The sequence below is a fragment of the Hippopotamus amphibius genome, chromosome 8 (assembly GCF_030028045.1).
Source record: "Hippopotamus amphibius kiboko isolate mHipAmp2 chromosome 8, mHipAmp2.hap2, whole genome shotgun sequence".
Taxonomy (NCBI): Eukaryota; Metazoa; Chordata; class Mammalia; order Artiodactyla; family Hippopotamidae; genus Hippopotamus; species Hippopotamus amphibius.
The window spans coordinates 27,604,617-27,619,602 of NC_080193.1; the positions used below are offsets into that span (position 1 = coordinate 27,604,617).

At 60.1% G+C, this 14,986-nt stretch overlaps 1 protein-coding gene across 11 annotated transcripts in view; it reads left to right on the plus strand.

The window, feature by feature from the left end:
- FBRSL1 (fibrosin like 1) overlaps positions 1–14,986 on the plus strand; it is an 85,675-nt gene that overhangs the window by 850 nt on the left and 69,839 nt on the right. The gene's annotated exons all lie outside the window — the stretch shown is intronic.

Here is a 14,986-nt window from a genome sequence, read left to right on the forward strand (position 1 = left end):
TGGATACTTGGGGATTCTTCCTGTTCCTCTCCTCCTCGAGGTTTCTGTTTAGACGGGGAGAGGGAGGGCCATATTTTAGCCCCCTCTTTGCGACCGCTGTTTGCTGCATGGTTAATCGGATGGCAAAAAATATTCCTTGTCTGGTTGAGTTATCGTGGACAATATTTGTTGAGCAAATACTTCACTTCTCGCCTGAAACCAAGTGAGTGGAGAAGGAAATGGATGCTGTCAGAGTTGGCAAGTGGACTGGTTGAGAGCTCCTGTCTCCTAGAACTGGCCTGGGTAGGAATGCCACCTGGCCTCGGAGTCCTGTGAGCTCCAGCCAGCTGGCCAGCCCCTCCACCCTCCAGGGGCCCCAGGCAGCACTTATTTTGGGGGACTGGCATCATCTGCTGGGTTTGGGGTCCCAGGGACTGCTTAGTTGATAGCTCCCCTTTTCCTGGGGGTTGGGGACCAGTGGCCTAGGACTCCCCAGTCTCAGAGGCTGAACTTTGGGGGAGGGGATGCCCACACAGTGCAGGTCTCTGCAGTGAGCCCCCTCCTAGGCATGTCCCAGGTCCGTAGAGAGCCTCAGGGTCAGGTGCTGGCAGCCATGGAGAGGTGGCACAGGGACAGGTTTGCCACTTTTTTGTCTGGGCACATGGATGCACAGAAGTGGGACGCCTGTGTCAGACTTTGTGCTAACACACAGCCCCAGGATCCTCTGTTGTGCACACCTGGGGGGCCTGAGATGGCTCCTGGGCCTGGGGTCCTCAGGGAATGCTTTTCGGTGGGGTGTGGTGGCACATGCCTTGGCTCTGTTCTGGGGATGGGAGGCCCCGGGGCTGAGTTTTCTGCCTTTGTACAAACCCGGTCCTGCCCTGAGGCCTCTGAGAGTGGCTACACCACCCACCTTCCAGATGTGTAGCCACCTTGCCAGATTGGGAAAAGAGAAATCCCTTACTGTGGCCTCCAAGGCCCTGTGTCCCATCCGCTGGCCTCTGCCACCTGACATCCTCTCCCAGCAGTGTATCGGCCCCTTTCAGGTCCTGCCTCAGGGCCTCCGTACTAACTGTTCTCTCTGCCTGGGTTTTGTGGCGCCTTGGTGTCTCAGCGCAAATGTCACTCTGAGAGGCCTTCTCTGGGCCTGGCCTGAAGCAGCGTCCCTTTCCCCCCAGCTGTCTATCTCCCCAGGTTATTTCACATACTTTCTTTGCTGTCAGTTACCACTTTTTCTGAAGCTGTCTGTTCTGTTTTGACGCTCTCTCCCCACCAGAACTTGTAGCTGAAAGAGAGTAGGCACCGTGTCTGTGTGTGTGTCCCCTGCGGGGTCCTAGTGCCCCAGACACGTTTGTGAAGTGAACCAATGAGAGGAGAAACTGAGGTTCAGGATGGCTGCGCCCACGGTCACTCAGCACACCTGTCCACACACCTGCAGTGGCTCTGGCTGTACCTCTCCTGCATCAGGAGTGCAGCCTTGGGTTTAGGGGACTTCTACAGGCTCAGACCAGCCCCAGCCGGGTCATAGTGAGACTGAGCTTGCTTTCTGCTTGGCATTCACAACAGCCACATCACCCCAGGGCCACTCCATGCCCCTTTCTCTGCCCTTCTGAGCCAGGGAGGAGTCTGCCTGCCTTGGAAAGTACGGGGCTTCTGGACGAGTCATAACTTCTAGATCTGCCTGCTTGTTTGGCCTCATTTCTTGCTAAAGCGTAGTGGTTTTCCCCCAGAGTTCAGATCATTCATAATGAGGCTGATAGTGACAGCGCGCAGCAATCGGGTACTATCTCTACCAGGTGTTATTCTGAGCCGGCTTGTCCCCGCTGCACAGATGGGGACACTGAGGCCCAGCGCCATGAGTATCAAGGCCTCAGCCTGCCTGGTCTCAGAGCCCTGCCAAGCCCTTGAGAGTCCGTCTCGGCTTCCATGTGGACACGAGCTGCCACCCCTGGAGCATAACCTAATGTCAGGGTTGGACCTGCTCAGGAGAGTGCCAGCGTCCCTCAAGTCCTCCTTACCTTTGTCCCGAGGATACAGGCCCCCCACACCCTACATCCTGACAGCCCCCTACCCCTCTCCGCCCTGGGAAGGCCTCCCCACACCCTGTGCTCCAGGCAAAACTCCCACCCCCTGTGTCCTGAGCAGGTCCCAAGCCCCTTCCCCCTCTACCCTGTGTACCTGTGTCTGCCCCTGAGGGAGATGAGACAGATCCCTGCCTCTGGTGGGTGCTGTGGAAACAGCAGGCACTCTGTAACATGGCAGTGGTGTTGTCAGCTGAGGAGAGGCCCCCAGGTCTGGCCTGGCTCAGGATGTGTCCACAGTCCCGGGGATAGAGTTGTCTCCACTGGAATCCTGGGTTGGGCGTCTGGAGTCCAGTGTCTGAGCTGAGGGTGTGCAGAGGCACAGTGTAGGCAGGGGGTTGCATACCTGAGCCCTGGTCTCCCATCAGCTTTCTGATTCTCCATTTATCCAGGTGGGAGCAGTGAGCAGGTAGCAGTGGGACAGGGGTCTTGTGGTTTGGATGGGACAGGCTCACTCTTCTGTTGTCACTGACCAGGGACATTTGGGACGGACTGGTGGACAGCTCTTTCTGTTCCTCTGGTTCCTGTGATGTCTCTGCCTCCTCCTGGTGTATTGACCAGAGGTGATGGGAAGGCCCTTGGGGGACAGGCCAGGGCAGCACTCTGGTTCTTTCAACCCTTCTTCCCTATGGCAAAGACTGCCCTCCGACTGCGGGGCAGGTTGTGCAGGCCCTCAGGTCTCCTGGGAGGTCTCCTAGTAAGCAGTCAAGACATGCCCAGCAGACCTACTGTGCGCCTCCCAGGGCTTTCCTTTCAGGTGGCCAGCCCTTGCCCTCGGCGCTCCATCTGTGCAGGTCTGGAGAGAAAGCGTTTGCCGCTGGAACCACTCTTTGGGTGTGGCATCCACATGATTCTTTGTTAATTTGCTTTTCAAATAGCAAAATACTTTTCCCTGGTTCAAAAAGTCAAGCTTTATGAAAAAGCATATTTTGAAAAAAGTGAGCTCCAAACTCAACTTCCTTCAGTAACCACACTCGCCAGCTCCTGGCCTTTCCAGAGCATGTTGTTATGCAGCTGTAACCACACTTGCAGTCTTGTGTCTCTCCTTTTTTACAGAAGGAAAAGGTTATTTACCACATCTGTACACATATCTGGGAGGTGTGTACCCAGGAATAAAGATGTCAAGGAAAACACCCAAAATTTTAGCTGTGGTTACAGGTGAATTCCTTTCTCTAATTCTGTTTCCTACACTCTGATCAACACATGTTACTTTTATAATCCACAAAACATACACCTGAAGCCATATGTGACCTGCTACACATAGAGTCGTGCTTGAGAAACCCTGCTCCTGCCTCCCCATACCACGTTGGCAGGTGGTCCTGACCCGGCCACCCTGCTCCCAACCTTCAGGGCCGTCCAGGGGCTTGCTGTGCATTTCCCCTGAAAATAATGGCGCTCTTCCCAGCTTGGGATATGAGCCTCACACCCGCTAAGGGGTGGGTTCCGGTCTGGACATGGCATCATGGGGGCTGGGGGATGCCAAGATGCCCCCTACCGCGGGCCACACCTGGGAGGCTCGGTGGTGGTGGTCTCTCTGCGAGCCAGGTTCAGCGTCCCATGGGGGCAGAGAGCACATGGTGTGTGCTGGCTCTTGGGTGCTCAGGGCCGGGAGTGTGAGAGCTGGGATGTGGCCCCCACGGCCCCTGGACGGAAGCCTTTGCTGTTGGTTTGCCTGGGGGCTGCTTGTCCAGCCCAGCCCTCTGTCAGCAGAAACAGGGCTGAGACCACGCAGGTGACTGGGCTCAGTGAGGAGAACCAGCAGCAGGAGAAGCCTTCACCTTGGGAAGTGTCTGAGCCTCCGGGCTAGAGCACCTCCTCCAGGCTGCCTTCTGCTCTTCAGATGGGGAAACTGAGGCAGGGGGTGGGGCCAAGTCCTTGCCCAGGATCTGCCCACCACAGTCCCAGTCCACGGAAACCACAGATCTTCACCTTAACTTGGGCTACATCTTTCGAATGCTCTTTGGGAAGAATCTGAGCTTGAGCAGAGGGTGGTCCTGCACAACGTCTGAAGGGACAGCCTTTTCCTGGGCTGCAGGAGTGACATTGTGGCCTGGGCTGACTGCCTGACCTCTGAGCACCATGGGGGTCCACACCAGACTGCAGAGCCTGTGGCTGTGCTAGGCTGGAAGGGCTCAGCTGCGTCCCCCGCCATCACCCCGTCCGTCATGGGCAGTAGGGTCACAGGGTGAACGCTGAGAGGTGACACAGAGCAGTGGAGGCAGCCACAGCCCTGAAGGACAGTGGCCCTGTCTCTGCTGGTCAGCTCGTTGCCCTCACCTGCCCCTGAGCACAGGTGAGGGGCTTGAGCCCCACGCAGGGGGCCAGGGCCGTCTCCTGGCTCTGTCACACTGGCTCACCTCCTGTCTCCCCATGGCTGGGGGTTGTGCACACGGCACTTGTGACCTTTGGCTCTTGGTTTCCTTGTGTGTCCCACCCACACTGTGCCCCAGCCCCGGTGAAGGCCGCAGGGGGCCGACAACAGGGAGGGTGGCGGACGTCTGTCTCCCCATTGCTGCCCTCTCCTGGGCGCCTGGAGGCTGTGCTATGCCTGAGGGAGAGTGTCGTGGGGCTCCATGGCCTAGGCTACGGGGGCTCCCCCGTGGCAGCTGCGGCCCGCTTTCCCGCTGCCCTAGCTCTAACTTCTCGGCATGTACGCGCCGTTGTGGAGGTGGGGGGATCCACGGCCCAGGTGCGTGTGTGAGTTGAGTTCTGTTCAGGTGGGCAGTGGCTGCCTTCTGGAAGAAGGATGCTAGAGTCTAGAAACCACCCCCACCCTGGGCGTGGGGATCATTATGAGCTGGGGGCAGCCAGAGTGACAGCAGTGATATGCAGTGAGACACCCGCTGGGGTACCCCACCATCCTGACCTCGACCTGCATGGTTCACGTGCTCTGTGCAGAGCCCTGGGAGTTGGGGGCCACGGTCACGGGGACCCTGTGTGGATGGGGAAACTGAAGCATTGACCTGGCCTCAGCTACTCATCTGGGGCAGAGGTCCAGCTGGTCGGGGCAGGGCCCAGGTGCCTGCTGTGGTCACACTGCCCAGACCATGCTACCGGCCCCTGCTCCTCTCCTGAGAGCCCCTTTCTGCCCATCGTTGGTGACCAGGGTACCTGCTGGCCCTGGTGCCCCCTGCAGACACGTCCCTGGGTGCGGTCTTCATGAGGCTTCTGGGCAGCCGGGCCGCCTCCCAATCAGAGGTTTTCTGCTCTATGTGTTGCATAACTGAGCCGTGGCCTCCCTCGTCCAGCCCTGGCAGCCCCACTTGCCTGGCCTGTTGCTCGGGACAGACTCTCACTGCTCTCGCTCCTTGGGGCCCAGGCAGTGGTGGCCCCAAGGCAGGCCAGGCGAGGCTCAGGTGGGGCTGCTGGGCCTCTGGAAGTGACTGCTGGCCACAGGGAAGGCCCTGACCTGTCCTTCCCTCCTGACTCATTGAGCCTTGTTGAGCCTGGCAGTGCCCCACGCGCCCTGCCAGCTGAGGGCTTGGCTGCAGGCAGAGGAGGCAGACGACAGGTAACCAGACTCGCAAAAGACTGGAAGGAGGTGGTCCGTCGGCTACCCTGAAGGCCAGGCAGGTGCTGGGGAGGAGCCAGAGCGGGTGGGGCTTTCGGGCTGAGAAGCCTGGGGAAGATCGGTGGGGGCGGGGGTTGTGGCTGGGGGCGGTCACTGAGGTCACCTGAGGCGCGTTCTCCCTCAGAGCTGGAATCTGAAACCTGCATGGAATCAAGTGCTTTGGGGACTTGGGGCAAATGTATTTATTTCCAGTTCTGTGTGGAGAATCTTCCAATACCCTGGTTTGCCACAGTAGTTTCAGAAAGAAAATTCACTGAGTTACCCCCTTTATTCAGCTCACCAGGACTCCAAGTGTGCGTGGCAGAAGAGCTGGTTCGGATCCTGATGCACACAGGGGCGGGGGGTGTGCATGTGTACACGTGAGGAGGGACTGCCTGGCTCAGACCCTGGCCTGGGGAAGCATCCCAGTGGCCCTGGCTCTGCTTCATGGAGCCCCACAACACTCTCCCCCAGGCACATGCGTGGTCCTGTCAGGGGGCCACCACTTGTACACCATTGGCAGGGAGGAGTGGGAGGCCAGAGCCCAGCCTGATCAGTGCTGATGCTGAAAGTCACAGAAGTAGGAACGATGACAGTCAGGGCCTCGACTGAGTTCATCCTCCCGGCAGCCTCTGCAGCAGTGCTTGCCGTCCCTGTTGTATAGATGAGAAAACTGAGGCATGGGGGCTAAGTCACTTCTTGAGTGTATATGGCTGGTAAGTAGCAGAGGAGGGTGGACACCAGGCACAGGGCGTGGGTCTGTTCTGCACCTCGGGGGAGGGGGTGGAGGCCATGTGACCAGAGAGTGGCAGGGCTCCCACCTGTCCAGCCTGGGCTTCACCTCTGTGGCCTGGGGCTGCGTGTCTGGCCACCCTGCCTTTCCTGTTCTTGGGAGGGAGGGGCCTCACAGTTTCACACCGAGTCAGGTTCCAGGCCAGCCTCCAGGGAGCTCCAGCCCTGTGTGGCCATCAGCCATGTCTTGAATCCTCCTCCCGCCCCGCTGTCCCACTGGTTGCCCCAAATCTGACATATTGTGCAACCTCGGGTGCTTGGCAGTTGCCCCCCTCCCTGCAAACACTTTCCAGCCTTGGTGGGGGTGAGGGGTGTTCGTGGTCCTGTGGCCCCAGGGCTCCCGCCTCTCTGTAAGAGCCAGTCCCCACAGGGACCCAGGGGGTCTGCCATGAGTCCATCACTTACCTGACCTTACCTACCACAGCTGTGCCCTCTGGCCCCCAGCCCTGGCCCTATGTGCTGGTCCTCAGACCCTGGCATGCCCCTGGTCGATGCTTTTCCCATGTGCCACACGGCCTGCCCTCAGCCTTGGCTCTGCCTGTAGCCCCAGCGAGGATTTGTCAGACAGGAACGCTCAAGACTCAATTGGATTAAAGCCAGGGGCCCCTGGCTCCTGAGATCACATCTCTGCCTGGCCCAGATCCCCCAGGGGGTCCCCTGTCTGTCATCTGTGGAATGAACCCATGTTACCCTCGAGGCCTAACCCTGCCCACCTCCTCATCTCGGGCCCTGCACCCCAGGAACACCTGCCGTGGGGCCTTTGCCCAGCTCTCACCATCTCCCAGGAGCAGGTTCAGGATGCTTCTTCCAAGACCCTCCCAGCCAGCCGAGGCAGCCAGTGAAGCTAGTGAGTGTCTCCCCCTCCTCACATGTGGCCTCAGCAGCCCGATGCCTGTTCTGGGTCTCGGTTTTCTCATCTGAGAGGTGACAGGGTGGAAGTACTTGCTGTGTGGTCCTGCGCCTTCCCCATCTCCTCTTTGAGGCCCTTCTCAGAGCTTGTTTCTCTTCATCCCCCACCCCACAAGATGCTTCAGCAGCCGCCACCCTGTCCCCTGCCCCCTCCCCCGCACCCCAGCTGTTCCCCTTTCTGACTGGGCGGGCAGACCTCGGCAACAGCTTTGCAGGTTCTGGGGCAGAGCGGGTGCTCCCAGGGCCACGAGCATGAGAGCTGCTGCGGCAGTCGTGGGCGAGCGCAGGACACCCTGTCTGAATGTGGAGGAGCCGGTGGGCTGAGCCTCTGGAGGTGGGGGTCGTGGCCAACAGACTGATCTCACAACATCATTGTCAGCACAGTGGTGGTGACCATTAAATCCCAGTCTAGTGCGGGTCAGAGGATGGCCCAGGCCGTGGGCCAGGGTGGCAGTGGGGGACCCGCACGTGGACGTGGTGTTGGGGGCGTGGCTCCAGCAGATCCACGGGGCGCAGACCTGGGCAGGCAGCCGTCTTCCTCCACTCTCACCTCCTCTTCCACCAGGTGCCTCTGCTTTCCCCAGTGCCTGTCCCCGTCAGTCCTCTGTCTGGCTTGTCTTCAGCCACAGGGTGGCTCTGTGTTTCCAGGCGACTCTTCTCTGTCCCGATGACAGCACACAGCAGAGGCACACGGTGGGGGCTCAATGGACGTGTGAAGGGAGGGGTACCTTCCCAGGGCCTGGGAGGGGCTCCCACTCACGTGCCGGGGGCTGGTGCTCGGGAAGCACTGTGGTCGTCCTGCTGGAGGCCTGGGTCCTTGACCGTCTGCCCACCTGCTGTGCCAGCCTCACCAGGCGTTCCAGTGTCCAGCGCGCACTGTAGGTCCTGGGTCCTTGACCGTCTGCCCACCTGCTGTGCCAGCCTCACCAGGCGTTCCAGTGTCCAGCGCGCACTGTAGGTGGGTTCTCGGGGCAGGGTCCTGAGGAGGAGTACAGCAGGCCAGTGGGAGGTGGACCCAGAGGGACCAGGATGCAACAAGGCAGGTTCCAGAAGCTTCTAGAGAGGCTGAGGTGTCAGTGAGGCCTTCAGGAAATGGTCCTCAAGGGCAAGGTGACTCTCGGGCGGGCTGTCTTGCCTGAGGGTCGGCACACTGGACGCTGGATGTGGGATTGGGGAGAAGATGGGGAGCAGTGCCTGTGCTGTGTGGGTGTGACTCAGGCAGGGGACGGTCAGGGAGGACAGTTCTGTCCCAGAAGCTTAGCTGGAGGGGGCAGCTGGACCTGGTCCCCATGCCAGGGTGGCGGCAGCTGGGCCAGCTCCCAGTTCAGCGTTTGAGCCCAGACAGAGGTTAGCAGCAGGTGCTGGAGGCGCCCCTGCCCTTCCTGCACCTGGATCAGGGCCCAGGGTAGGGGTTAGGCCAGGCAGAGGGACCTTCCCACCCCCTCCACCCTGGTCCCCAGCCCTCTGTGTGGGCGGGAGGGGCTCTGGCGAAGGCTGTCTGAATGGAGGAGGATGCTGTTGGTGTGGTTCACGGGCCTTCGCAGTTTCTCTAGGACTTCCCTGATTTTGGAACTGAAGTCCCACATCCCCAGAACCCTTGTAGTCCTAGGCAGACATGGAGAGTTGGTCACTTGGGGGTGGGGGGCACCAGTTGCTGGTGGGTGGTAGAGAAGCTGCCTTCTTTCTGGCTTGGGGGAAGGGGAGGGGGTTCCCTGTGCTAAGCCGTGTGCTCCCCCAACCACAGGGAGGGAGCACCTGCACATGGAGACTCTGCCCCAGGGTGCAGACCACAGCCAAACAAACCAGGTGTTGAGTGGGAAAGGTGGGGCAGGGCCTGGGAGCTGCAGTTTTACGGCGGGGGGTGGGGGTAGGGTAGTGAGCCATGTGGGTGCCAGGGCACAGGGAGCAGCCGTGCCAAGGTCCTGGGGCAGACGTGCTCTGAAGGACGTCCAGGTGGGCGTAGATGAGGCTCTGAGGGTAGAAGGCTGGGGTCCACACTCAGCCTGGACGTGGGTGGGATTTGGCCTGAGCGCCTGGAACCACGGAGAGCAGGTGCCTGAACCAGAGTCGGGGAGGGCTGCGGGGGCCTCAAGTCCAGGAGGTTCTGGGAGACAGGTGACCTCAGGCACCCAGCCTCCTGGCCTCTGATGGGGAGGGGGCTCCAGGCCTGGCCCTGCCCTGGGGTGACATGGTCACCCCATAAGGCCTCCCTCCAGGAAGTGGAGGGGTAATAGTGAGGTCTCAGGTGGGCCATCTGTGGGGACCATCTCCCTCCTCACCCTGCTGAGGGGGCGACAAGAGTTGCCCAAGTTTGGTGACAAGGGGTGAGCTCTACGGCACTGGGGCCCAAGTATTGGGGAACAGAGCCCAGTGTGGCTCATGGAGTGGAGGGGGGTCCTCCCTGGTCGGAGGGGTGGGGCCACACCTTTGCCTGCAGGGTCTGGAGGCATGGAAGGGCCCACTCCACGTGGGAGCAAGCAGCCTCGGCCCCAGCACGCAGAATCCCTCTGAGTCTGTTTGCCAGTTAGAATTACTTCTCCCTCTCCACGGTTGGGCCACTGAAGCGCAGTTAGGAATGGTAGTAGTGATGTTTACAGGAGCTAAGCACAGTCACGGAAGACGGCTACAGGGAAATCTAGTCTGTGATTTCACAGCAGCACACACCCTCCACAGTGGTCCAGGAGGGTCTGAGGGCCTGACCGCTGCTGGGGGCTTCACTGTGGGGTCATTGCCTCAGGCCGCCAGGGATTGTGTGCCGTTGTGCATGGCGGCACCTGCTCTGTAGGGCTCCCTGCACGCGGGCGTGGGTGCTGGGGTCTGTGTGACTCCAGTTCTGTGGGGGATGGTGGCCAAGGCTCTGTGCTGACTAGGGTCCTGCCTGGATACCCCTTGGGTCTCCTCACTTGCAGGCAGACACCCTCTAGTGATGGCAGATGCCAGCCACCCCCAGGGCTGGCTGGAGGATCCTGGGGCACCAGTGGACATGACCCCAAACCCTGGAACCCTGGAGTTCATCCTGGCTCACCCTGCATCATCGCAGCCATGGCAGTGCCTCAGTTTCCCCATATGTACTCAGGAGCACCAACTCTGTGGACCTGCAGGGTGGCTCCGGAAGCAGCTGCGGGTAAAACCCCTGCACGCCTCAGCCTCTTTCCTCCCTGCAGGCCTGGCACAGCTGCCGCACCAGGCTACAGATGAGGAAACTGAGGCTGGTGGGGGCAGAACTGTGGCACTGTGCGTGCCCACGCGTGGCTGAGCCTTCAAAATAGGCCCCGCCACACCCCCCAGACACACGGGGCTGGCACCACAGGCAAGAGCAGCCCCCGCCTGGGTACCAGGCTCAGGGCTGACTGGTGCTCGTCAGCTGTGTGGTACAGAGTGGAAGCCCTGGGAGCTCTGGGGACATTCTCAGGGCAGTGCCGTGGTGTGGGAGCGCTTCCTCTGCACCCTGGTGAGCCCTCCTCCGAGAAATCCTTCTGAGATGGTGCTTTTCCTTCCAGGAGAGGAAACTAGCAGGGCCGTCGGCTTAGAGTTCATCCTCTCCAACCTTCAGGCGGGCAACACTGTGGTCCTCTCTTGGAGCCAGGACGTGCGCAGCACCAGGCCTCCTGCCTGCGGAAGCCAGGAGAGCCTGTGGACCTGCTGTCGTGCCCTCTGCACAAGGCCCCGCCTGGTGCCTCAGCCTGGCCTCCCCCACTGCTTCCAGATGCAGGGGTTCCTGCCCCAGGGCCCCAGCTGCCACTGTGGGCTGTGGCCAGGTTGGAGCTGGACTGAGTCCAGGCCAGGGGAGAGGCACTGGTGTTTCAAGAATTCTGACAATCTAGTTGTTGTTATTAATGAAAAACAACAGAAAGCCAAAAACAGGTTTACAGAAAATGTGACAAGTTAGAATGGTTTTTAGCTGACAGATGCATCCTTTGTACCACGTGAATGACGTGGTAGCAGATGTGTCTGGAGAGATGACCTAGAGTTTTCCTGTGGCCCTTCCAGAACCTGCGGAGGGGTGGAGGAGGGTCTGTCTGCAGCTCCTACCACAGAAGTCACCACCACGCTTGTTTCCCTGCATGTCCACCCTTCCCTGGCCGTCCAGCCCACTTTGTCTTTGTTCACAAATGCTTGTTAGAAAGACAGGTCCCAGCCCTGCCAGGTGTGTCTGTGGGGCAGTCTGCCCCTGCAGGTTCATGGTTAGTAGTGGACCGTCCACATGTTCTGGGCAATGTTTGCTCAGACTTCTGCTTAGACGTGCCGTGGGCAGCCCTGTTCTCATTCTAGCTTTCTGACGTGAGAGCTCAGAGGTTACCCCCCGGGCTGGAAACAGTCTTTGTGACTTTGGCCAAGTAGGTAAAAAGTGGCCTCGGATGGCCCTAGGAAGGCCCTGAGGAAGGTTCCTGCTCCTTCCTCCGTTGTAAAAAGCGAGGCTCACCCCACAGGGCCACGGGAGGTGCACATCTCAGGATCAGGTCCCACAGGGGCCGGATGTGTACTCTTTCTGGAAGGAGGTGGCCCACAGGAAGGTGGAGAGAGATTGCTTGCCACTTTCTGTGGCAACGAGAAGGTCAAGGTGGCCTGTGGTGGGGGCCTCCGAGGTGTGGGAGTTGGGAGGCCGGTTGTCGAGGCAGGGTTGGGCCCAGGGGCCTGATCAGTGCGGCTGCAGCCCAGAGACACGTGTCCTGCTCGGGGACTCCACCCCAGCCTCCTGCCTGGGCCGTGGGGTCCAGGTGTGCGTGTGCACGCGTATGCACGGGAGGGTGTGCCTCAAAGCCCTGCCCCCCCACAACCGCATACCCTTCAGGCAGTGTCTGCCTGTGCCCCCCACGTGGCGAATGTCGTGTCAGCCTGGTCCCAGATGTTGGGTCAGACGGGAGGGTGTGTGCATGGGGCTGCACTTCCATCTGTAGACTGAGTGCAGCAGGTGGGCCCTGCACGCGGGCGGGCCTCGTCCAGTCTGCTGAAGGCCTGTGTGGAACAGAAAGGTCTGCCCTCCCCCGAGGAAGGGGGCGCTTATCCTGCCTGTCAGCCTTTCGAACTGAGAAGTGGGCTTTTCCACCTTGGTACTGGAAGGTCGTGGGGACGCCTGCAGCAGATCCCGGGATGTCTCGGCCTGCAGTTGTGCCGCCACCTCCTTAGAATCACGCTTTGCCTGCATATGTGCCTTGTGAATCTGTTTTCTTGGAGGGCCCTGACTGCGTAACCCTTACAGCGTGAGGCCTGAGGTCTTTCTCTGTGGGCCTCTGACCGCAGCCTATGGGGCCTACCCTCTACACCACGATGGGGGCTGGGGGAAGGCAGGGACCTCACAGGTGGGCAGTGAGAGTCTGAGGTAACAGACCTGCAGCCTAGTGCCCTGTGGTCAGGAGGTGACATCCAGGGTGGACAGGTAGGGACTCCGGGGACCTCACTGCTCTCCAGGGCCTGTGTGGGAACAGCCTGTTAGCAGTGAGACCCTTGTGGGCTGGGTGACCAGGAATACCACTGGACCTCTCTGGGCTTTGGCCTCTGTCTATAAGAGGGACGGCATTCATATGTCATGGGCGCACTAGGAGTCAGTATGTATTAAGGGACTTCCCTGGTGGCACAGTGGTTAAGAATCCACCTGCGAAGGCAGGGCACATGGGTTCGATCCCTTGTCTGGGAAGATCCCACATGCCACAGAGCAACTAAGCCACAACTACTGAGCCTGTGCTCTAGAGCCCACGAACCACAACTACTGAGTGCATAAGCTGCAACTACTGAAGCCCATGCTTCACAGCAAGGGAAGGCACTGCAATGAGAAGCCTGCGCACCACAACAAAGAGTAGACCACACTCTCCACAACTAGAGAAAGCCCGTGCACAGCAACAAAGATCCAGTGCAACCCAAAAAATTAATTAAATAAATTTTAAGAAATATTAAAAATGTATACATATGGGTTAAGTACCCTGCGTGTGGAAAACGAGCCTTTGTCTTCACCAGTACTTTCTCGTCACCAATACTTTCTCAGTGTTCTTCTCCGGGCAAGCCTGTGACCACATGCTGGGCCAGCTGCTGACCAGTAGGGCCTCCCTCCTGGCATCGCCGTCCCAAGGAGACGGGCACCAGAGAGGGGGCTTGGAGCTCCTCGCTGCCTCAGGGCCTTTGCACTGGCTGCTCCCTGTGGGAGGCTCCCCAGGCTCTGACCAAGGGTCCTCCCCGAGTACCCCTGAATTGGCTCCCTCCCTTCCACTTCCGTGCCTTTGTTACCCTCCTGTTTGGGTGTCGTGACAGCTCGCCTGGTGAGCCGGCTCCCTCCTGACCTGGTCCCGGGTGCCTGGAGCCGAGCTGGCCTAGCGTCGGGGCTCACTGCCAGTTTAATGAGCCGGCCGGATGCCTGTGGGCAGGGCAGGCACTGGGAAGTCCTGGGGTCAACAGGGGCATGATCGTCAGGGTGTGAGAGAGAGTGGTCCCATTGGGCTGAGGTGAGCTGGTGTCCTGCGGGGCAAGGGGGTTCCAGCAGTGGCTGTGGAAGTGCAGGTGACCTATGGGTGTCCCTGGGGTCTGATAGCCCAGATTGTGAGCCTGGGGAAGGGTCTATCCTGCATCCAGGAAGTTGGGGTCCCCCTGCTGCTCAGCCGGAAGCCTGTGGAACTTTGGGCAGATCCACGTCCTTGGGCTGAGCAGGTCATCAGTTGGGACCTGAGTTCCAGGCTGGTCGGACTGTTTCTGCGCAGGAGGGTGTCTGACCTCCCAGATGCCCCAGAACGAGCGCCCCGCCAGCGGCGTCACGGCTCAGCCGACCTTTAGGAGCCCGCAACCCCACGGGCACACCATCTCTCTCTCTTCCTGTTACCCGAGCTGACACTGGGGACAGGGCAGGGATGCAGGGCGTACAGGAAGGTGAGCATGCCAGCCCTTGGTGTGGGGTCAGAGGTCAAGGGGTACCAAATGCCCCCTCTTGAGAGGCTGTGGATGGCCTTTCCCTCCCCAGATCCTGCTTGAGCGCCAGGTCTGCTCACTGTGGATTTGGGTCTGGGAGAGGGGAGGGATCTGCTGCCGTTGCCGCGAGCAGCCGAGGAGGGGCGATGGTCAGTCAGCCTGCGATTGGCCGTGGCTGCTCCCAGGCTAGGCCATAGGCCACAACAGGTGGGGCCGTTGGGGGCTTCCGTGCCTGGAGGGACAGCTCCCATCTTGCCTGGCCTCTTCAGTGCCCCTCGCAATTCTGGGAAGTGTGGGCCCGTCTCACTGGACGGGAGGAGGGACGTGGGGGGTTGTCTTGAGGTGGCTGCTGGCTCCAGGTTGCTGACCCTAGCCAGCAGGCACAGCACCTCCCTTTCCCTGCTGCCCGTCCAGGGGACCCCAGCAGACAGGGACATTGGTCCTTCCTGCCACCTGCTTAAGTGGCCTGCGAACACCTCCTGTGGGGCTGTGAGGGTATCACCTGGATTAAGTCACCATTGCCCTCATTCAGGCTTTCCCCCTCCCCTCCTCCTTGGATAGATGCTTTGGGAATCTTCTGGGTCCCCCGTTGGCATTTCCTCACCTCTCTCTGTAGCAGCCCAGTGGCGCTGGTGCTGCCCCTGGCTGCCCACGGATCCAAGCAGGAGGCCGGTGGGTGCACCTTGTCTGCTCACTACCAGTGAACACCAGGCCTTCCTGGGCTCTGGGTCCATTGGCGGGGCTGCAGGTGGGGGTGGGTCCAGACCCCCTCTGCGTAGTAGGA